The sequence below is a fragment of the Pleurodeles waltl genome, chromosome 8 (assembly GCF_031143425.1).
Source record: "Pleurodeles waltl isolate 20211129_DDA chromosome 8, aPleWal1.hap1.20221129, whole genome shotgun sequence".
Classification (NCBI taxonomy): Eukaryota; Metazoa; Chordata; class Amphibia; order Caudata; family Salamandridae; genus Pleurodeles; species Pleurodeles waltl.
The window spans coordinates 905,496,838-905,520,368 of NC_090447.1; positions in this window are offsets into that span (position 1 = coordinate 905,496,838).

A 23,531-nucleotide genomic window follows, 5' to 3' on the forward strand; every position below is an offset into this window, starting at 1 on the left:
CTGGACCACCCTCACCACAGATGTAACCCACACCATCATGTGCAACAGCCACTCCGGAGCCCTTATGGATCTATGTCCTCACCACATTTTCAAAAAGGCCAACACATCCATCACATCCGAGCTCCGACACACCCTCATCTGCTCCATAGAAACAGCCACATTCCGAGAGGACTGGAAGCACACTGAGATCCTTCCACTCTTGAAGGAACCCACGGCCAACGCCCTGGACCTCAAGAATTACAGCCCCATGTCTCTGCTGCCGTTCCCAGCCAAAGTCATTGGAAAAGTCATCAGTGCTGATCTCCAGAAGCACATCAAGCACAACAACATACTGGACACCTCCCAATCAGGGTTCAGGAGCAATCAAAGCACAGAGACTGCCCTCCTCGCTGCCACAGATGACATCTGCTCGCTTCTTGTCTGCTGCCATACAGCTCACTCTCTACTCCAGGCTCCACGCAGCCAGCATCCGCAGAAACGCCCTATAATGGACACGCTATTTCCGGTATGGAAAAACACAGAGAGTCAGACTCCTGCCTTACATGTCAGAAACTACTGTGATCAGCTGCAGAGTTGCACAGGGTTCCTCCATGAGCCCCATATTCTTAAACGTCTACATGGGACCACAGGCTGAACATCATCTCCTATGCCAACGATACCCAGCTGATCATCTCACTGACTGATAACCACACTACTGCCAAGATGAAAGCCATTGCCACATTCAAGGGTTGCTGCGTTGGAACACGGCAGCAAATTTATTGGCGATGCAGGGGGAAGCACAGGGGTACATCATTTTCTAGTAAATACGGTGCATCCCTGTGTTTTGAAAATGACACTGTGTGACGCTGCCAAATTTGGCGCAGCGCCACGCACCATCATTTTCTATTAAATCTGGCCCTAAATTTCTCTGAATTCTCAATTTTCTGAACCATCTTTACTTCAAGCTGTATAATACTTGTTTTAATAACACAGGGTGTTTGTTTAGACTTAGAGCTGAATCCAAAAGAATATCTATAACCTGGAATGCTTTTGCAAAACAAATCTGATTGATTTTCCTTACGAAAATCACATCAGTGCATTACATGCTGAGACATCTGAAGGACTTTGGGGGTCCTGGACCAAACTAATTTTGGGGACCTCTGCTCAAAAAAGGCTTTTCAGTCATGATTCAAAAACGGCTTTTTGATTCCCTCCTCGGTCAGATCACTCACAGTGCACAGGTACATTGGTCCGAATTGTAAACGTGCATTCTTTCAATGGCATCACAAAAGCCCTTGCAGCCCACGCGGTGGCGCGGGGTGGTGGGGGGGAGGTCCCTGAGCTCCAGAGGGCCCTGTCAGAACAGAACCTGGCCTGAGTGAGTCTAGAGGAGGGGCCCCCTCCATGTTCTTTGCAGCGGGCCCTCTCCAGTTTTGTTACACCAGTGTTTTCATTTATTATTCAGGGACTGTAAATTGCCTTTTTAAGAGACTATTTTACAGAAGCAACTCATTAATGCCATTAAATGTAATCTATGTTACCCCCTCCCATTACTCCTATGTGAGGTCGTTTCTTAAAAGAAAAAAATATTTTGACTTTTCATAGTGGTGAAAACGATAAACACAACATGTCTTATACATTAAAGGAAAACAGTATTTAAAATAATCTAAGTTTAAGAATCATTCAAGATCAACATGACTGTAAAACTGCGCTGGCTCTATCGGAGGGGGCGAAGACTGGAGCCCTGGGCCAGTATACACATTTCCCATGCCTTAAATCATCTCTGATTTAATGGAAAGATAGTGTAGATCACTTTGAAAAAGACACCATGATATAGAATAAAGGTTGAAGACACATTAGTTTGGCTCGATCTTTGGTTTCTGTTTTTTTATTTGGATTAAATGTGTCTTAAGCATTGACTTATTTTTGAGATGCCTAGAATCCAGTTGGAGCCTGCAGGAACTTGGATTAGCATATGGAAGATGTCCCTGTGTGCAGGAATCAGCTGGGAATACCGATTTGCATCTGGATTGACAATGGCCAAGAAGTCAGAGTCTGATAACTAGGAAAAGTAGCTGAAAGAATGGAGTCTGACAGACAAGGGGTATATAAAGAGTGTGACTGGGAGTTGTAAAGTCTAGTCTGCGCTTCAGGAACTTGTGATTCAAAATCAGTAGCCTTCTTTTTAAAGAGGCCAGCTAACCATCTACAGAATGTTGATACGTGTTGTGCTTTTTTGTACATCTTGGCATTCTGGGGCATAGAGAGCATGCTGAAGAAACCAGTGATTACGAAGAGGAACCTGATAATGTGAGGTGAAAAATCTAATTTTGCATTCCTGAAACTGGGTCTGTATTTTCTTTGTTTTCTGTTGTATTAGGGTTTGTTCACTTGTTCACTGCTATTCACCCATGCATGCAATTTATGTTCTAGAGTGCAAATCTTTTATATGAATGAAGACTTGAGTTTTCTCAACCATGTTCGATTTCAGCAAGGAAAGCAATTCTGTTGGGTTTCAAGTCTGAGCAGTGTCTAGGAGCTGATCTAATACTTCAGACTGAAGGATGCTATTAAGGAGACTTGAAAATGTGGATATTATTCGGGGTTCTTCTCCAAATGAACACTATTTTTTACCTCAATAGCAAGCCAATTTGTGAAAATGGTTTCAAGTTCATCCCAATGCAGTACACACTGAGGGGCATATATAGAATAAAGGGCCGTATTTATACTCTGGTTGCGCCGAATTTGCGTCGTTTTTTTCGACGCAAATTCGACGCTAAACTAACGCCAACTAACGCCATATTTATACTATGGCGTTAGACGCTTCGGGCGCCAAAGTGCCCGGAGTGAGCGTCATTTTTTAGCGTGAACCCCTTCCTTGCGTTAATGATATGCAAGGGAGGCGTTCCCGTCTTAAAAAATGACTCCCAGGAATTACGTGGAATTTATACTCCCGGGCAAAAATGACGCCCGGGAGTGGGCGTGGCCAAAAACGGCGCATTTGCGCCGCTTTTTAACGCCTGGGTCAGGGATGGCGTTAAGGGACAAGTGGGCTCAAAATGAGCCCAGAGTGCCCTCCCCTGCCCCCAGGGACCCCCCCTGCCACCCTTGCCCACCCCAGGAGGACACCCAAGGACGGAGGGACCCATCCCATGGACATTAAGGTAAGTTCAGGTAAGTTTTTATTTTTTTATTTTTTGTGGCATAGGGGGGCCTGATTTGTGCCCCCCTACATGCCACTATGCCCAATGACCATGCCCAGGGGACATAAGTCCCCTGGGCATGGCCATTGGGCAAGGGGGCATGACTCCTATCTTTACAATGATAGGAGTCATGTTGATGGGGGATGGGCGTCGAAAAAAAATGGCGCAAATCGGGTTACGACGATTCTTTAGCGTCAACCTGACTTGCGCCATTTTAAGACGCCCTAACGTCATTTTTTCCCCACGCCGGCGCTGCCTGGTCTACGTGGTTTTTTTCCACGCACACCAGGCAGCGCCGGTCTGATTGCGCCGTCTAACGCCATTCCATAAATACGGCGCCCGCATGGCGCTTCAGAATGGCGTTAGACGGCGCAACATTTTTTGACGCTAAACTGCGTTAGCGCAGTTTAGCGTCAAAAAGTATAAATATGGGCCAAAGTGACACAGGGTAGTGCAGCAAGTGAATATGCTGCGCTGCAATGAGCCACAGGGAATGGGCAGAAATGCACCATATTTACAAAATACATTGCATTGCTGTTCTTTCACCCCCATTGGTGCCCTTTTGGCTGCCTAGCACCAACGCAGGCACCCTTGCACCATTGTGCAAGGGTGCCTGCATTGCATGCAGGAATGTTTTTGTGCAGGAAGGGACACCTTCCTGCACAAAAACTATCCATGAAGACAATTTTCCTCTTTCTATGTGTGCTGCAAAATGCAGTACACATAGAAAGAGGTAAAATAGGCGAGATTGAGACATTTCGCCTTGTTACACTTCTCCTGGGGAGGCATATGGATTTCCCACACCAGTATTACAGAGACTTCTAAATCTGGGAATGCATCAAAACCAGTGGTTGATGAGTGGAAAAAATATTTGCAACACCCATGGAATGCCCCCCGTGCAGAGTACAGCAAAGCAGCAACTTGCGCAACATTGCCTTACACCATATATACGAGACCATGAAAATCCATGAAAATCCACGCAAAGTGGCTGTGCGTTGCCTCGTAGATATGAGTCTGCACTCTGCACCACCGGAGTATTAAAAAAACGCTCCTGTGGCACATTTTGGCTGTAAATATGCCTCTCAGCCTTTTATCATCAGTGCACAAAAAGAGATATAGATGCAAACCCATAAAAAGACTTGTCTCTCTTAGGCATAAGCATCAATGAAGAACAAGTTATTGAACCATAAAAGGACATTACAAATTGAAATATAATTCTAAGGGAGATTGGTCTTGCACATGATGCATGAGAAAAGGACAGGTAACCGAAGCAGGCAGTACAATCTCCTGAGGAGAAACAGAGGCCCATATTTATACTTTTTTTTGTGCCGCATTTGCATAACTTTTTTAATCAAAGGTGGAGCCAAGTTACAAAATACAATTATATTTTGTAAGTTTGCGCCGTTTTTGCGTCAAAAAATTATGCAAATACGGTGTAAAAAAAGTACAAATATGGGCCAAAGAGTGTAAAAAGGGATGCAGAAAATAAACCCGGGAACACATGAGAAGCCAATCCTGGACAGGTCTAGGCAGAGAGGGAAGTTAGAGAGGACTAAAATGCAGGAACAAGGGGTGCGAACAGGGAATTCAAACAGTCAGAAGAGACGGTTGTGGCGTCTCCTCCATATAGAGTTAGTAAACATTGATGGGTTAAAGAGTTACTCCGTGAGAGCAAATTCAGTGTATTAGAAAAAAAAAGTAACAAAGAAAGCCGATGAAAATAAAAATGAGGACTCTGGCTATAGTAGTAAATAATTAATTTGGTGAATATTCATTATGTACAAATGTGGTCTGATGTAAGTCACACATAGTGGGTGTAAAGTGGGCACTTTTTGCCACCGGTCTGTAATTCTGTAATGCAGCTCTTGCTCTATTAAGTTGCATCACAATATTCCCAATCACTCCTAAAAAAGTACTATTTAGGGCAAGTCGCACTATGCGACCCTCTGTGATTGGCTGCAAAAGCGTAGATGGAGTCCTGCAATGAAAAGCAGATCTCAGACATTTTATTTGCATTCCTAAAAGGGAAACTATTTTTCAAGTGTATTAATGCTGATTTTTGTAATATATTGGGGGAGGAGGGGTAAAGCAGTCAGTGAAATACTACCTGGTTCACTTATGCCACAAATACGTATCCAAAAGGGTATTTCAGAAAAACAGCTTTCCTTTTGAAGCTCAGTAACCAACCAAACTTGGTGGTCAGTAATTGATCACAATTTTGGACTGCGGTTGAAGTCACAAATCAGTAATGTGTGCCTTTGCAAGAGAGCGGATAGCAAACGTTTTTTTACAAGTCAGACAGAATCTTTCTGACTCCTAAAATTAACTATGGGCACTGTGAAAAGCTCTTTCACAGTTGGAAGCCCTGAAAATGTGTGAATTCCATGGTCTACAAATGCAAAAGCAGTGCAACAGGCCAATAGATTACTAACAGAGCCAGGCTACTACTAGTGATATTTATGCAGCAAGACTGGAATAATGATTCTAATGAGATGTTGGGGGTGCTGCGCTTCTATGACTTTGTGCTTGATAACAATAGCATATGTGCTATGTCAGTTGTCGGCATACGATCAGAGATGCTTGGATGGAACTTTAGGTGGTTCTGACGAAGGAAAAATAGACTTGTACTTCTAGAGTAAGCCACAACAAAAATAATGCTCTAATCTTTATAAATCAGTCCATTAGTTTGTGGCTTTGTGTATGATGCCAAGAACCCTGGCTCTTTTGTTAGGTCGCTTCTATGTTTATATTCATGTTCGATTACTTTGTGAATAATGGATGGATCATCTTATCAAAAACCGGCCTCAGTAATGAAAAGTAATTCAGGTTTGGGATCAGCAAGAAGATCACACACATCATAACAAATCTAAGACACATTTTTAGCTTTGAGAGGAAGAGAGAGAAAGAGAGAGCGGGGAGAGAGCTATATGAATGACTGGCTGACAGTTGTAGATTAGGGAACTGACATAATAAGTTAGTGCAAGAGTGATGAAGAAGAGAGTATTAGGACAGGAAGTGTAAGTTTGAAGAGAATGTCAAGCAACAGCAAATTAACATGCTCAGGAGGAGTGGAGGAAGTGCAAATGGGGAGGGCAGGACCTAAGCGAATGCAGGGTGACGCATGTTTTCAATAGGGTGTTTCAATAAGGTTTTGAGTAGGTCATTAGGCATAATAGTTTAGGGGCACATTTGAGGGCCTTCTGTTTTTGGCAACGGGACTGAGATAATGAAATGTTTAGGTTATGAAAACGAGGCACACTTCTGGAAGATTCAGCCAAGTTTGTCTTGTAACTCTGAGTTCTCCTGAGGGGTGGTGAAATATCCCTGTTGTTTAATTAGAGTCTTATGTATTTATACTGGTGCGGTGTGCACCCTAAATTGTGACACCTAAATATCGATGGGACACAACATCAAGGACAACTTATTGAAAATAAAATAGCAACAGGTAAGTAAGTCTAGATTTTCTTTTCTTCAATCCACATTTATGTACCTCATTGTTATGTATATCTTCAAGGTGTGTAGAGGCTGAATTAGGAATAGTAAAATGTACTTCCCTACAAGTACTTACCTTTCTATATTTTGTCCTTGATATTCTGTACTCGATATTCAGATATTTGGGTTCAGTATTCAGTGATTCAACCAACCAGTGTAGTGTTAGTGCATACGAGGGAGACTAAGCACCCAGGGGGTGTAACCACTTAGGACTTCATTTACTACAAAGTCGTGCAGTGCAGTGTTGCACCAAATTTGGCAGTGCCACACTGAGTCACTTCAGAAACACAGGCATGCCCCATATTTACGGCAATACTATGCACCCTTGTGTTTTTCCTAGCACTGGCACTAAATTTAACTTCCTCGCGCCAATGTAGGCACCCTTCCGCCATAGTGTAAGGGTGCCTGCGTTGCAGGGAATGGTCGTTAATGTGCAGGAAGGGACACCTTCCTGCACATAAACAATCAATAATGGTGATTTGTTACTGCAGAAAAAAACTAAGTGAAATTAAAGTATTTTTCCTCATTGCACAATGATAACACCATCCCTGTGGTGGCATTAGTTTTTGGCTCTGCCTCAGGTTTACAATTTCTTGTAAGTCTGGGGCAGCATCAAAATGCAATGGGTGTTGTGGTGTAATGCACACAGCAACACCAATTGCAGGCCCCTTTAACTCAAAGTGATAAGTGTAAAGGGGCCATATTTACAAAGTGGCGTTGAGCCATGAAAAGTGGCTTTACACCACCTAGTAAAGATGGTGCAAGGCATTGCTCCAATGGAGTGTCCCTAAAAGTGACACTCCGGTGGCGCAAGGGCCTTGTAAATGAGGATTTTAGTGCTTGAGCGTCTAACCAGAAGGCGTACATTTCAGACACTGGAGTAGTTGCATTGCTTTTAGGAAAAGACCTCTAGAGAATTCAGATTATTAATTTACAAATAACCCAAAGGATCTTCCAGGAGAATCACAGGTGCTAAGTCTAGGACAAGCAGAGAGTCACCAAGGCTATATGCAATAGGTAATGAGTTCAAATTATTGTTTTAGAAAGAGCATATTTCCGCTTATACTCCTATTTAAAAGCCTGGTATGTTTCTGCTTGCAGCAACCCAGGTAAGGTTGAATAATGGTGCTACTTGACTACATTTGCAGTTAATAATGTGTTCAACAATTGGAGCAATCCTGTTAATATTAGGTACTAATGCAAGTAGGGGAGTTCAGGAACTTACATTCTGAATCCTTGCTTTTAGTGGAAACTATTACAAGCTTGGTTGGCTTTGTCTGCGCCAATAAATTATTGAGAAAACATAATTGTGATCAAACTGAAATATTGTCAGCTTTGCAGTGGAAGATTTTAAACCTCCTTTCATATAAATGAAAAATATCCTAATGGGTGATAAGGGCAAAGTTTGTATCAAAAAAATCTTCTGTCATCCACCTTTAAAATTATTGCTTTGAAAAATAGTCCAAAGGGCTGCACCACAGTAAAAAAAATTGATTATTTCACAATAATTTCTCTGTATGATTGTGAATCTCAAACAGCTAGGGCCTCATTTACAATGCTCGAGTTTTCTTGCACTGCCCTGTGCCCCGCTAACAACGCCATGGGAGCGCTGTATTTACACTACAGTGCTCCATGGAGCCCAGTGTCCGCAGCTGCGTCAGAAATTATAATACAGTTTTGGCACTAAACCATAGCTTTGCTGGACTAGCGTCAAAATTTGATGCTAGACCAGCAAAGTTAAGGGGAAGCCCATTGGAAACAGCCATTCATCACTTTAACACCTGCCCTTAGCCGGCATTCAAAAAATTACATTGCAATGGTGCAGAATGACGCAGTGAAATCTTGTAGATTCCACTGTGCCATATTTGCAGCCCTTTTTGAGGGGTAACACCTTTCTTGCATATATTATACCTGGCGCAGGCATAATGTGGCGCAAGGCTTTATAAATTGGTGCAATTGTACCATCATGCCACTTTGTAAATGTGGCGCTTTGTGGGGGACTGTTTGCAGCGCCTTAGCATAAAAAAAGAAAATTATGCTACGGCTGTGTAAAGGGGTTGTAAATGAGCCCTCTAGTGTTCGTTGTTTGGACCAATTGAAAGAAAAAAGTCCAGAAACAAATATTACATGCAAATGTATTAATTCATGTCGCTTCTCATTGCAGTTAGACTGATAAAACAATATCTAGACCAGTCATTTGCATTTATTAATGACATTCTGCTCAACAAAACCATTAGGTAAAAAAGAGTCAGATACATGGCAATTATGATTTATTAATGAAACCGTTGTGTATCAAATTTGACCCTGATCATATTAAATCGGGGCGCACAGTCCGAGTGCAGTAGATTTATGTAAAGATTGAACTCGTAATTATCAAAAACATCAGATTAGATAAAAAGAGAAAGAGTGCAAACTGTGCCTCAGAAACTCACAGGTTGAGCGTTTTAGCATAAGGTTCAGTACCCTGGCAGGGGTGTATGAAAGAGGCAGATGGCTAATGGGTCGTTTTTGTGTAACATTTTTCCCAAAAGTCATTTTTAAAAACAATCTATACATCATTTTGATTGGAAAAGATATGACAGCCATTCGTCATATTATGAAACTCAATATTATGATAGAGTAAATACAATTTTCTGACATAAGTGTCTACATCATTACTATGCCTTCTTCATTGTTGTAGTATATTAGCCAGAGCACAGCACTACACGATAAATCACTGTCTAGGCAAATTGAAGATGTGATTTATTTCCAGTCCCCGGTATTTATTTAAAAAGGTACTGGGGGATTAAACAAAATGCCAAATTGGCCCTGACTCATCAGAAATGAGAGCACTTATAAATTAGATGTGTTGCATAACTTGCGTAACCACTCAAATAACCTATTTTTTCTGTCAAAACCAGAGCATCACTAATTGCAATTAAATGAGATATTTTCATTCAGGAACACAATGCAATGCTTTATTTCACACTTCTAATGGAAAGCAGTTAAAAAAGGTTAATAGTTTATCTTTTCTAGGGAGTAAATTGGTCCACGGTAATTTCAGCATGTTAGTAATGAAGCACTTGGAAGTTTGCTTCACTTTTATTTCAAGTGCACCTTTAGCGCACAATTTGGCTACACAACTATGATAAAGACCTTGGGAATGAGGAACATATAACAATATGACATCTTCCAGCGAATTCACATTTCAGTGCCTAAAACTGAAAGGTGCAGTTGGTAATAAGTTGCATCTAATCCTTGTTTATGTATTTCATATAGTTAAGGCGATTACTGAAATTGTTCGCAGATATTTCGACCAATTTACTTTTCTTGTTAATATGTAGCTGGTAATACCAAATTAACCTGTGCTCAACCCCCTGGTAGCTTGGCACTGAGCAGTCAGGCTTAAACTGGAGGCAATGATTAAAGAATGTGTGCAAGTAACGCCATCAAGGGATATCATGATAAAGTAAAAAGTTCAGGCTGACTGTGATGGATCATGGACCAGCTACAGCTGGGCCTGCTGAACCAATATACCTTAAATCCTGGTGGTGGAGTGTTCTGTGGGTCGAAAGCAAGGTTGTCATGCAGTTGGAGCTATGTATCTGTTCTGAGATGCGCGCCATTATGGTGCGAGATCCTGATGCATCGACGTTCGAGGATCCTGTTGAGAGGACATGTGATGTGAAGACAAGTGTTGAGGATACATGATGAAGTTGAGAGGTTACGTATGTCCGGTCCACGAAGTAGCGGCAATGCAGAGGTTTGGCATCATTGCTACACCTGCCGTTCATGAGGGATGCAAGGAGCTTACCCCAGGAAAAGCATTGCACTGTGGCAGTTCTAAAAGTGGTGTGCTGGTCACAAGAGGCAGTGATGTGAGTCTGTTGCGTTGGTCATTCCACACAACAGCAGTGATATATCATTTCTTCTACTGCGGCAGAGGATGTCAGTTCCAGTGGAGCAAGCACCTTAGGCTTACTTTCAATGATCCAGGACTGAGGTGGCACCACATGACAGGGCAGACGCACAGATGGCAGAGTCCAGGTGCAAGAGGAGGGCGGTTGGAAGCATTTTATGTCCTTGAGACTTCAGATCAGGAGGCCAGCCAACTAGCCCTTGGAGTCACTCTGGGTTAGAGATATTCAGGTCTGGACCTTCTCACTCCCAGGCAAGAGGGCAGCAGGCAACAGGTCACCGCAGCAAGGCAGGAGTCCAGCAGAGTAGCAGTCCGGCAGAGTGGCAGTCCTTCAGCAACAAAACAGCACTTGCTATTGGCAGAATATTCACAGGTCCAGAAGTAAATTAAATAAGTGTTGTCTGAGGTCCAGTATTTATACTTTGGTGCCCTGGTTCCAGAAGGGGGGAGAAATATCTAGACAGTGGCTTTGGAGTTCGAGGAATTTCTTTTCTCCCTGCTCTTGCTCCAAACTAGCTGGAGTGACAGGACACAGCCTATTCAGGTGTGAGACTGTGTCCAGCTCCCCCCCAATCCTGCCCAGGATGACCCTTTGAGTCACACCTAAGCTTTCAATGTGTGTGGCTGCCTAGGAAGAAAACACAAAGCACAACTGTCAACTACGCACACTCATGTGACCAGAGACAGGCTGCAGGCACAAAATGGCTTCAGTAAGAAAATGCCAAATTCCTAAAAGTGGTGTTTTCAGAATTTTGACTTTACCATACTTTTGGGATTTTAAACTGTGATTTCAGACACACCAATCATGAAGGGGTCATCCCTTTCCATTTGCAAACTACACTTATAAAATGTAATAAGGCAATATCAAAGTTATCCTTTGGGAGAGATAGGTCTTGCTGTAGTTAAAAACAAATACAAGAGTTTTTCAATACCAGGACATGTGAAACCTAACAGCACATGTCCTACCTTTTAGATACACTGCACCCTACCCTTTGAGCTGCCCAAAGCCTACCTGAGGGGTGACTTAAGGTTTTAAAAAGGGAAGGTTTGGCCCTTGCAACAGGATTTTTGTGTCTTTTTGAAATGACATTGTAAACAGCACACACAGGGTCTGCAATGGCAGGCCTGGAACATGTTTAACCCCTTTGCTGCCAGGCCTTTTCCTTCTCCTGTGCCAGGCCTTTTTTTGCCTATTTGGAATAGTTCTCGCTTAGGCCCTCATAACATTTTGTCCACATAAGCTACCCACGCCAAATTTGCGTCCTTTTTTTCCAACATCCTGGGGATTCTAGGGGTACCCAGACTTTGTGGGTTCCCCTCAAGGAGACCAAGAAATTAGCCAAAATACAATGAAAAAAGGGCTGCAGAAGAAGGCTTGTAATTTTTCCCTGAAATTGGCATCAACAAAGGGTTTGCAGTGCTAACATCACCATCTTCCCAGCTTTCAGGAAAAGGAAGACTTGAATCAGAAAACCCAACTTTTCAACACGATTTTGGCATTTTACTGGGACATACCCCATTTTTACGATTTTATGTGCTTTTAGCCTCCTTCCAGTCAGTGACAGAAATGGGTGTGAAACCAATGCTGGATCCCAGAAACCCAAACATTTCTGAAAAGTAGACACAATTCTGAATATAAGCAATGGGTAATTTGTGTAGATCCTACAAGGGTTTTCTACAGAAAATAACAACTGAAATAAAAAAATATTGAAATTGAGGTGAAAAAAACAGCAATTTATCTCTGCGTTTTACTCTGTAACTTTTTCCTGCGAAGGCAGAGTTTTGAAAGCAACACACCATTACGTCTGCTGGACTCCTCTGGTTGCAGGGATATATAGGCCTTGTAGGTTCATCAAGAATCATAGTTACCCTGAGCCAATAAATGAGCTGCACCTTGCAGTGGGTTTTCATTCTATGCAGGGTATACAGCAATTCATTTGCTGAAATATAAAGAGTCAAAAATAGGTATAGAGAAAACCTTTGTATTTCCAAAATGGGCACAAGATAAGGTGTTGAGGAGCAGTAGTTATTTGCACATCTCTGAATTCTGGGGTGCCCATACTAGCATTTGAATTACAGGGCATTTCTCAAATAGACGTCTTTTTTACACACTGTCTTATATTTGGAATGAAAAAATGTAGAGAAAGACAAGGGGCAATAACACTTGTTTTGCTATTCTATGTTCCCCCAAGTCTCCCGATAAAAATGGTACCTCACTTGTGTGGGTAGGCCTAGTGCCCGCGACAGGAAATGCCCCAAAACACAAAGTGGACACATCACATTTTCTCAAAGAAAACAAAGGTGTTTTTTGCAAAGTGCCTACCTGTGGCTTTTGGCCTCTAGCTCAGCCGCCACCTACGGAAAACCTACCAAACCTGTGCATTTTTGTAAACTAGAGACCTAGGGGAATCCAAGATGGGGTGGCTTGTCGGGGTCTCACCAGGTTCTGTTGCCCAGAATCTTTTGCAAACCTCAAAATGTGGCTAAAAAAACGCTTTTTCCTCAAATTTCGGTGACAGAAAGTTCTGGAATCTGAGAGGAGCCACAAATTTCCATCCACCCAGCATTCCTCTAAGTCTCCCGATAAAAATGGTACCTCACTTGTGTGGGTAGGCCTAGTGCCCCTGACAGGAAATGCCCCAAAACACAAAGGGGACACATCACATTTTCTAAAAAAAAACAGAGGATTTTTTTGCAAAGTGCCTACCGGTGGATTTTGGCCTCTAGCTCAGCTGCCACGTAGAGAAACCTACCTAACTGTGCATTTTTGAAAACTAGAGACCTAGGGAAATCCAAGATGGGGTGACTTGTCGGGGTCTCACCAGGTTCTGTTACCCAGAATCCTTTGCAAACCTCAAAATGTGACTAAAAAAACACTTTTTCCTCACATTTCGGTGACAGAAAGTTCTGGAATCTGAGAGGAGCCACAAATTTCCTTCCACCCAGCGTTCTCCCAAGTCTCCCGATAAAAATGGTACGTCACTTGTGTGGGTAGGCCTTGTGCTCGCAACAGGAAGTGCCCCAAAATACTATCTGGACACATCAAAATTATCAAATAGAAAACTACCTGTTTTTGCGGGGGGCACCTGTGTTTTTGGTCCTGGGCTCAGCAGCCATCTAGGGAAACCTACCAAACCCAAACATTTCTGAAAACTAGACACCCAAGGGAGTCAAAGGAGGTGTGACTTGCGTGGATACCCCAATACTTTCATACCCAGAATCCTCAGCACACCGCAAATGTAGCTAAAAAATCAAATTTTTCCCACATTTCTGTGTGGGATCACTGCACTGGGACAAATTTCCTACCACCCAACATTCCCCTCAGTCTCCCAGTGAAACTGATACCTCACTTGTGTAGGTGGGCCAAGTGTTTGTGACAGGGAAGAGCCAAAAACACGTCGAAATTTAGGGGGAACCAAAGTGGGTCCAAAAGGGCAGTTTGAAAAAAAAACATTTTAAGGCTGACAAGTGGAGCAGAAAGTTTATCGGTATAAATGAGACAATGCTGGGTGATAGGAATTTTGCGGATTACTGCAGATTCCGGAAGGTTCCATCACAAAAATGTGGGAAAAATGTGTGCTTTCCAGCAAAGCTGCAGGTTTGCAGGGCATTGTGGGTAAGGAAATGGTGCGGGGTGCATGTGAAGCAGACCACTCTGGAATCAACTAGATGTTTAGTTTTCAGATGTGCCTAGGTTTTGTGGATTTTTCTACATGGCAGTGTCCCAAAGTAAAAAAAAGTGCAGCCCTCACCATTTCAAGTGGACGATTTTGAGAGTTACCAAGCTCTCATGGCCCAAATGTAAAACAAAAAACAAAAATAATCAAATGTCCTCTTGCTTGCCATGGGATAAGATGTTTTAGTGTGCAGGGGAGAGCTGAAAGACTGTTAGCCCCTTCAGTTTGGGTGGGGGCATAACCAGGCCCATACTGGTTGGTAGCCACCACCCTACTATTTTCTTTTATTTTTTGTATTCCTTGGCCTCTAGCAGACTTTCTGTCCCCCCGGGGTGTGGATCCGGGGTAATTGCCCAATCTGCCCACTGGTGGGCAGAACAACTTTGGCCCCATTTATTTGGGATGGGTGTATGGCCATACCCCCAACCTCTTATTTTGAAAAAAAAAATCTTCCCTGGTCACTGGTGTGCTTTCTGCCCCCTTTGGGGGCAGATGGGCCTTCCAAAATAGACCAGTCTGCCCCCAAGGGGGGGCAGTTATGGCCAACAGTAATGTGCCCCCATGGGGAGAGACCCTTGCCCAAGGGGCTGCCCCCTCCAAACGAAACACACACATACACACACACACCAATCCATGGTGATTAGAGGTTTCTGCTCCCTTTGGAGGCAGATTGGCCTAACAAAAATAAAATAAAAACAAATTCCTTGGTGTCTTGTGGTTTCTGCCCCCGGGGGGGAAAAATGGCCTAATAGTAATTTGTCCCCCCAGGAGCGACCCTTGCCTAAGGGGTCACTCCCCAAACATAAAAAAATAATAAAAGTAAACAAATAAAATTATCCCTGGTGTCTAGTGGTTTTCTGCCGCCCCCCCGGGGGCAGATAGGCCTAATAATATTGGGCCAATCTGCCACCGGGGGGGCAGAAATGGCCTAGAAATAATTTGCCCTCCGAAGAACAGCCCTTGCCCAAGGGGCCGCTCCCCTTAGTTGAAATAGCCCACACACAAAAATATTCCCTGGTGTCCAGTGGTTTCTAACCCCCTGGGGACAGATGGCAAGGCCGATCTGCCCCCAGGGGGTGCAGAAATGGCCTAATAGTGTTCCCCCCCCCCCCGGAGCGACCCTTGCCCAAGGGGTGGCTCCCCAAACATAAAAAAATAAAAGTAAACAAAAAAAATATCCCTGGTGTCTAGTGGTTATCTTCCCCCAGGGATAAAAAAATAATAAAAGTAAACAAATAAAATTATCCCTGGTGTCTAGTGGTTTTCTGCCGCCCCCCCCCGGGGGCAGATAGGCCTAATAATATTGGGCCAATCTGCCACCGGGGGGGGCAGTAATGGCCTAGAAATAATTTCCCCCGAGGAGCAGCCCTAGCCCAATTGGCCACTCCCCTTACTTGAAATAGCCCACACAAAAAATATTCCAGGGTGTCCAGTGGTTTCTGCCCCACCTGAGGGCAGATCGCAAGGTCGATCTGCCCCCAGGGGCTGCAGAAATGGCCTAATAATGATTTGCACTCCGGAGCGACCCTTGCCCAAGGGGTCGCTCCCAAAACATAAAAAAATAAGAAAAAAACAAGATTTTTTTTTTATCCCTGGTGTCTAGTTGATTTCTGCCCTGCCCGGGGGCAGATCAGCCTAACAATATTAGGCCAACATGCCCCCGGGGGGCAGAAATGGCCTAGAAATAATTATGCTCTAGAAATAATTTGCCCCCCCGAGGAGCAGCCCTTGCCCACGGGGCTGCTCCCCTTACTTCAAATAGCCCACAAAAATATATTTTCCCTGGTGTCTAGTGGTTGCCTAATAATAATTTGCCCCCCCCTGGAGCGACCCTTGCCCAAGGGGTCGCTTCCCAAACATAAAAAAAAAACAATAAAGAACATTTTCCCTGGTGTCTAGTGGATTTATGCCCCCCCGGGGGCAGATCGGCCTAATAATTTTAGGCCGATCTGCCTCCAGGAGGGCAGAAATGCCACGAAATTAATTGCCCCCCGAGGAGCGGCCCTTGCCTAAGGGGCCGCTCCCCTTATTTGAAATAACAAAACAAAAAAACAATTCTGTGGTGTCTAGTGGCATTTCTGCTGCCTGCTCGCATCGCGATCAGGCAGCAGAAATGCTCAGAGAAGCCTGAAAGGAGAGGAAAGGCCTTTGCCTCCGATCAGGTGCTGGAAGCTGAGCTTCCAGAGTCGGAGGGAAGGCCTCTGATGAGGTCAGTGCGCAAAAGGGTGCTGAGGTCATCAGACACCTCGGGGGGTAATGGGGGGCGGGGGTGGAAGGGGAAGTGATGCCCATCCCCCCGGGGGGCCATAGCAGGACGAGATCACCTCATCCTAGGCACAGTACGGGTTAAAGGGATACGTCAGCACGTGGTACAATCAGTGCTACAGGCCCACTAGAAGCATATCATTCAAAGACCCTGGGCACATGTAGTCCAGTTTATTAGGGACTTATAATTAAATTACATTTCTAATTGTGGATACGTTACATGTTTTAAGGAATGATCACTTGCACTTTAGCACTGGTTAGCAGGGATAAAGTGGTCAGAGTCCTAAGGCAACCAAAAATAGGTCCAGCAAAATGGAGGACGAGAGGCACAAAGTTTGGAGGGAAGACCACCCTAAGGCTGACAGGTCTAACAGTAGCATTTCATGTAATGTTGTTTTATTTTTGACACCATCAGAGTAAAATGATAAAACTGACAATGTATTCCGTCTTCTCAGATATGTGTTAATACCACTGATATGACCTTTTGTTTTTAATTCTTCATATCTTTCTACCAAGAACATATGACTCCTGCCATACAGATTGTGTCACAATTCATGTATCCAACTGCTGAAATTCAATAACATTGGTTACAAATGTGTTTCTTTTTGACACACACCCTGAGAATATGCCTAGTATTGCTATAGGTTTTACACTTGACACCAATGTAACGGTCAGTACCAGGGATGTTAGACTCCTGAGAACTGTTGATATTGTAAGGCACCAACTGAGTATTCCATAACAGACCCGGCTATTTGGATCTATATTATCTGAAGATGTACAAGCCAAGACTATTCCTTAACTTTCAGCCACATTTTCCCCTGTACCAGGAGACTGCTGTTATAACAGGTAGAACCCCAAAGGAAAACCTGTTTAATTCACTTCATAATAAAAAATGCTTACTGATAACCCTACTAACTTTTGGTACACAAATGTATGTCTATAGCTTTGAGACATACATAGCTTGCTATCTACCATCTTTGGATTTTTGCCTTAAAGGTTCATTTTCAGGACTAGAACTTAGCAGGCATTTAGGACAGGTCATCACCAAAATAGGCATATGAATGCACCCCAAAGCCCTCCTGAAATTGATTTGTTGAAGTGGATTCTAGTGATACATTCCGTGACATATTTTCATTGCCTCAGTCAAACTGCTAACCACTTTGATACCACTCTATGGTGCATCAGGACCTCTGCCCAGTTGCCTTCTTTTATGTGTCCAATATATGCGGGGATTTTAGGTTAACTTCCTGCCCTTCAGTTCAGTGTAATTCAGTAATGTGGCACAAATCAAGGTAATATATGTTTGGCACATTTAGACTCCAGAAGGCTGTTTTCCAGTGGGGACATATCTGCAACAAAAGTTTGTGAGCTATGTTATGAGAATGTGGGCTGCAAATGGGCACAAGGTCTGATGTCAGATCAAAGCCTGAACTTTTCTAGCATAGATACTCCAGCATCATCCCATTTTTTGAATGCCATCAGCTTGTTAATACTGAGTCGTTGCCAGTTTCTTAGGTGGCATCTGCCTCTTCTACAGCATTTTGCTGGAGATCCCATACCATAAAAACGATTACTTAGTTGCTGTGCCACATTTTGTGCATCAGTCAAGCTGTTGGTGACATATTGTCCCTTTTTACTTACTGTCACATAGAGCATGTAAATAACCTTTTTGCTCCACTGTGCATTGTTCAATTTGCAGTACTGGCTTACTTTCAGACATAAAGGCCCTCTCATTTTTTGCTATTAGTCTGGGTGCAGTGTAGCAATTTGTAGTAACACAATACCCACTTTATAGGATCTGCTTTGTATAACAGAAATCTGCGGAAAACATTATTCCTGACTAATTATCTAATTGTTGAATTATAGGCAATAACACATCCAAGTGGTGTTTGTTAAATGCTTAAATGCTTACCACAATTAAAAAGGTAGATAAAAAGATATTCACTTTGGGAGGAAAGGTGGTGTGAGCTGTATAGAACGCTGCAACCAAAACAAAACCAACTTGATTCTCACTGAAATGGCTATCTTAGATTGGGATCTTATAATGGGAGAGATAAATTAGAGTGTCATCACTTCTCAAAGCAGGTTGTGTTTGCCGTTGTCAGAGGATCAATGGGGAGCCAGTGTTTTGCAGTAGGAGTGTCTGATTGGAACTTTTGGCTTCCTACTTTTTGATCTCAAATCACGTTCTCAGCCATTCACATTTTCAATATGTTGTACACTTGCTAATGTTCTATGCACACACTATATTCAATAATCTTTTTATTTGATTGTGCACATTCTAATTTTGGCCTTTGCGTCTCCTCTGTTTTATCATTGAGATTGTAAATCTTGTCATATGGAACTCATTTTGAACAAATGTACATTTAGGCCCGTATTTATACTTTTTGAGGCTAAACTGTGCTAACCCAGTTTAGCGTCAAAACATTTTGCGCCGGCTAACGTCATTCTAAAGCGCCATGCGGGCGCCGTATTTATTGAATGGCGTTAGCCGGCGCAAGCAGACCGGCGCTGCCTGGTGTGCGTGGAAAAAAACCACGTACACCAGGCAGCGCCGGCGTTGGGAAAAGTGGCGCTAGGGCGTCTTAAAAATGGTGCAAGTCAGGTTGACGCAAAAAAACGCCTCCACCCGATTTGCGCCATTTTTAACGACGCCCAGACGCCATTTACATGACTCCTGTCTTAGTAAAGACAGGAGTCATGCCCCCTTGCCCAATGGCCATGCCCAGGGGACTTATGTCCCCTGGGCATGGTCATTGGGCATAGTGGCATGTAGGGGGGCACAAATAAGGCCCCCCTATGCCACCCAAAAAAAAAAAAAATATATATTATACTTACCTGAACTTACCTGAATGTCCCTGCGATGGGTCCCTCCATCCTTGGGTGTCCTCCTGGGGTGGGCAAGGGTGGCAGGGGAGGGCACCTGTGGGCTCATTTTGAGCCCACAGGCCCCTTAACGCCTACCCTGACCCAGGCGTTAAAAAGTGGCGCAAATGCGGGGTTTTTTGACCCGACCACTCCCGGGCTTGATTTTTGGCCGGGAGTATAAATACGACGCATTTGCGTCGCCGTCATTTTTTTAGACGGGAACGCCTTCCTTGCATCTCATTAACGCAAGGAAGGCGTTCACGCAAAAAAATGACGCTATTTGCTCATACTTTGGCGCTAGACGCGTCTAACGCCAAAGTATAAATATGGCGTTAGTTTTGCGCCAAATTTGCGTCGAAAAAAACGACGCACATTCGGCGCAAACGGTGTATAAATATGCCCCTTAGCGCTATATTAAGGCCCGTATTTATACTTTTTGACGCTAAACTGCGCTAATGCAGTTTAGCAAAAAAAAATTTTGCGCCGGCTAACGTCATTCTGAAGCGCCATGCGGGCGCCGTATTTATTGAATGGCGTTAGCCAGCGCAAGCAGACCGGCCCTGCCTGATGTGTGTGGAAAAAAAACACGTACACCAGGCAGCGCCGGCGTTGGGAAAAGTGGCGCTAGGGGGTCTTAAAAATGGTGCAAGTCAGGTTGACTCAAAAAATCGCCTCCACCCGATTTGCGCCATTTTTAACGACGCCCAGACGCCATTTACATGACTCCTGTCTTAGTAAAGACAGGAGTCATGCCCCCTTGCCCAATGGCCATGCCCAGGGGACTTATGTCCCCTGGGCATGGTCATTGGGCATAGTGGCATGTAGGGGGGCACAAATAAGGCCCCCCTATGCCACACAAAAAAAAAAAAAAAAAAATTTATACTTACCTTAACTTACCTGAATGTCCCTGGGATGGGTCCCTCCATCCTTGGGTGTCCTCCTGGGGTGGGCAAGGGTGGCGGGGGGGGTCCCTGGGGGCAGGGGAGGGCACCTGTGGGCTCATTTTGAGCCCACAGGCCCCTTAAAGCCTACCCTGACCCAGGCGTTAAAAAGTGGCGCAAATGCGGGGTTTTTTGACCCGACCACTCCCGGGCGTGATTTTTGCCCGGGAGTATAAATACGACGCATTTGCGTCGCCGTCATTTTTTTAGACGGGAACGCCTTCCTTGCATCTCATTAACGCAAGGAAGGCGTTTACGCAAAAAAATGACCCTATTTGCCCATACTTTGGCGCTAGACGCGTCTAACGCCAAAGTATAAATATGGCGTTAGTTTTGCGCCGAATTTGCGTCGAAAAAAACGACGCTAATTCGGCGCAAACGGAGTATAAATATGCCCCCAAGTTCATAAGATTCTTATGTAAGGACTACACCGCAAGGACTTTCAAAAGAAAACATAACTGCCAGTAATTTCGTATATTTTCAGTGAAAAAATTTATCAGTTTAGAGAAGAAAGGGCTTAATTAGAGAACTTGTTACTTGAGGTACTTAGGTAAAAGGATTTAGGGGCATATTTATACTCCGTTTGCGCCGAATTTGCGTCGTTTTTTTCGACGCAAATTCAATGCAAATCTAACTCCATATTTATACTTTGCCGTTAGACGCGTCTAGCGCCAAAGTTCATGGAGTTAGCGTCATTTTTTTGCGTGAACACCTTCCTTGCGTTAATGAGATGCAAGGTAGGCGTTCCCGTCTTAAAAAATGACTCCCAGGCATGTGCGTGGTATTTATACTCCCGGGCAAAAATGACGCCCGGGAGTGGGTGGGGCAAAAAACCCCGCATTTGCGCCTCTTTTTAACGCCTGGGTCAGGGCAGGCGTTAAGGGACCTGTGGGCTCAGAATGAGCCCAGAGGTGCCCTCCCCTGCCCCCAGGGACACCCCCTGCCACCCTTGCCCACCCCAGGAGGACACCCAAGGATGGAGGGACCCATCCCAGGGAAGAAAAGGTAAGTTGTGGTAAGTATTTATTTTAAAAAAAAATTGTGGCATAGGGGGGCCTGATTTGTGCCCCCCTACATGCCACTATGCCCAATGACCATGCCCAGGGGACAGAAGTCACCTGGGCATGGCCATTGGGCAAGGGGGCATGACTCCTGTCTTTGCTAAGACAGGAGTCATGTTAATGGCGTCTGGGCGCCCAAAGAAAATGGCGCAAATCGGGTTAAGACGATTTTTTTGCCTCAGCCTGACTTGCCCCATTTTGGGACGCCCAAACGCCATTTTTCCCTACGCCGGCGCTGCCTGGTGTACGTCTTTTTTTTTCACGCACACCTGGCAGCGCTGGTCGGCTAACGCCGGCTAACGCCATTCAATAAATACGACGCCCGCATGGCGCTTCAGAATGGCGTTAGCCGGCGCTAAAAAGTATAAATATGGCCCCTAATGACTTGGAAGTAACAAGCGCTTTTATATAATCTAGTATTGTTTTTTACAGACTTCCAAAAGCAGATTCCGAAATAAGTATGATCAGTCTCACATCAGTGTTTTCTTTTCCTTCCCATTTCCCATTTCTCCTCCATGTGGGCTGGTGTGATTTCTGTTATAATTAGAAATCATTATCTTTCTGTAAACGTGAACAAGATTAGCTTCATGGCACTCCTGCAGACGAGTAATGACAATCTATGGACTTCAACACTAATTCTTCAATTTGTAGTTGTAAAGTTTATAAATTCTTGGGAGGTCAACACATTTATCTATAAAGCTGGTAGTGATAAAGGGAGATTTACCAAGTTGGACACCTCTGACTTCAGGTTGAGCAGGAGGGATTCTATATTGTCCTCATATATTATGTTATGTCATGTTAAGATCAATTGAAGAGAGTACTATCACCTCAAGCACTCTAGGTTCTGTTTCAAATGTAGTTGGTGTAGCGTCTTCCCCAGCCTGGGTGTCAGTCAATGAATACACCACACACAGAGCTATGTATTACATGTCTTTGTTCTTCAGCATGTAACCGCGTACTCAACATTCTAAACTTTCATCCACTGCACCGCATCCGAACACTTTGGTCATCATGCTATGGAGTCCTTCACGATCCAAAAGGATCCATCATTTATGCTGACAAGGCAAAACATCTCTCTATCTGTTACAACACCTACACATCATAATTCTTCAATGAGCCTTCTTGGTGCTTTTATAACTCTTCTGGATTGTGTTTTGAGAAACTGGGAGTCAATAAGCAGAGTATCCATGATCTGCTTTGGTGTTGTAAGATGAATAGTGATCTGGGGTTTACAACAGGTTTTCTTTGAACCAGTCTCTACATTGACATTAACATCTGATGAGTGTTGAGTCACCTGTTTGAAGTGCAAGGAATCTCACATGATAAATTTACCTGGATATTGGTCACTTATTATGTGGCCTTTGCTCGTTACAGCTTGAAATGGCATGGCATCAAAAGGGGCATCAGATTTGCATTGTTCAGGCTGCTGAACAATCTTTTGATCTACTCGCTTGAAAACAATGTTCCTTGCATGTACCCTTTTGTCTGCATAGGCCTTCAATTTCTACTTATAACTCAATTCAGTTGTGCATTTCTTCACCAGTTTTGCTTCTAATGTTGGTCCACTGAGGCAACTTAGTTTTTATGGCTCTCCCAAACATTAGCGTGGCAGGGCTTTCACCTGTGGTTGAGTGGGTAGTTGAACTGTAAGCTCAAAGAGTAAAATTCATGGCAGTCTTGAGGTTGAGCTTCTCTAATGAATCACGCCGAACAGCTTTCTGTAACGTACTCATGAAAATTCAATGAGGCCGTTAGCCTGAGGCCAAAGAGGTGTCATTTTATGATGCTTCCCATTACCCAGACTAAGGAAGTCTCTGAATTCTCTGCTAATAAAAGGTAGGCCATTGTTAGTTTTCAAAATCAAAGGAATGCCCCATGTTTCAAAGATACATCCAATCTCTCAATGACTCCGTCCTTAGTGATAGACAAGAGGGCTTCAACTAATGGGAAACAAGATCATTTATCCACAATCACCATCAGGTGATGTCTATTATCAAATGGATCAGAAAAGTCAACAGCAAACCTGTCTCAGGCATACTTGGGCATCTCTGACATGTTTAAAGGATGTGGAGTAGTTTTCAATGATGGGTAATTACATAAATGAAAGGTTTTTAATTCTTTTTCAACTTGTTCACGGAGAACCTGTT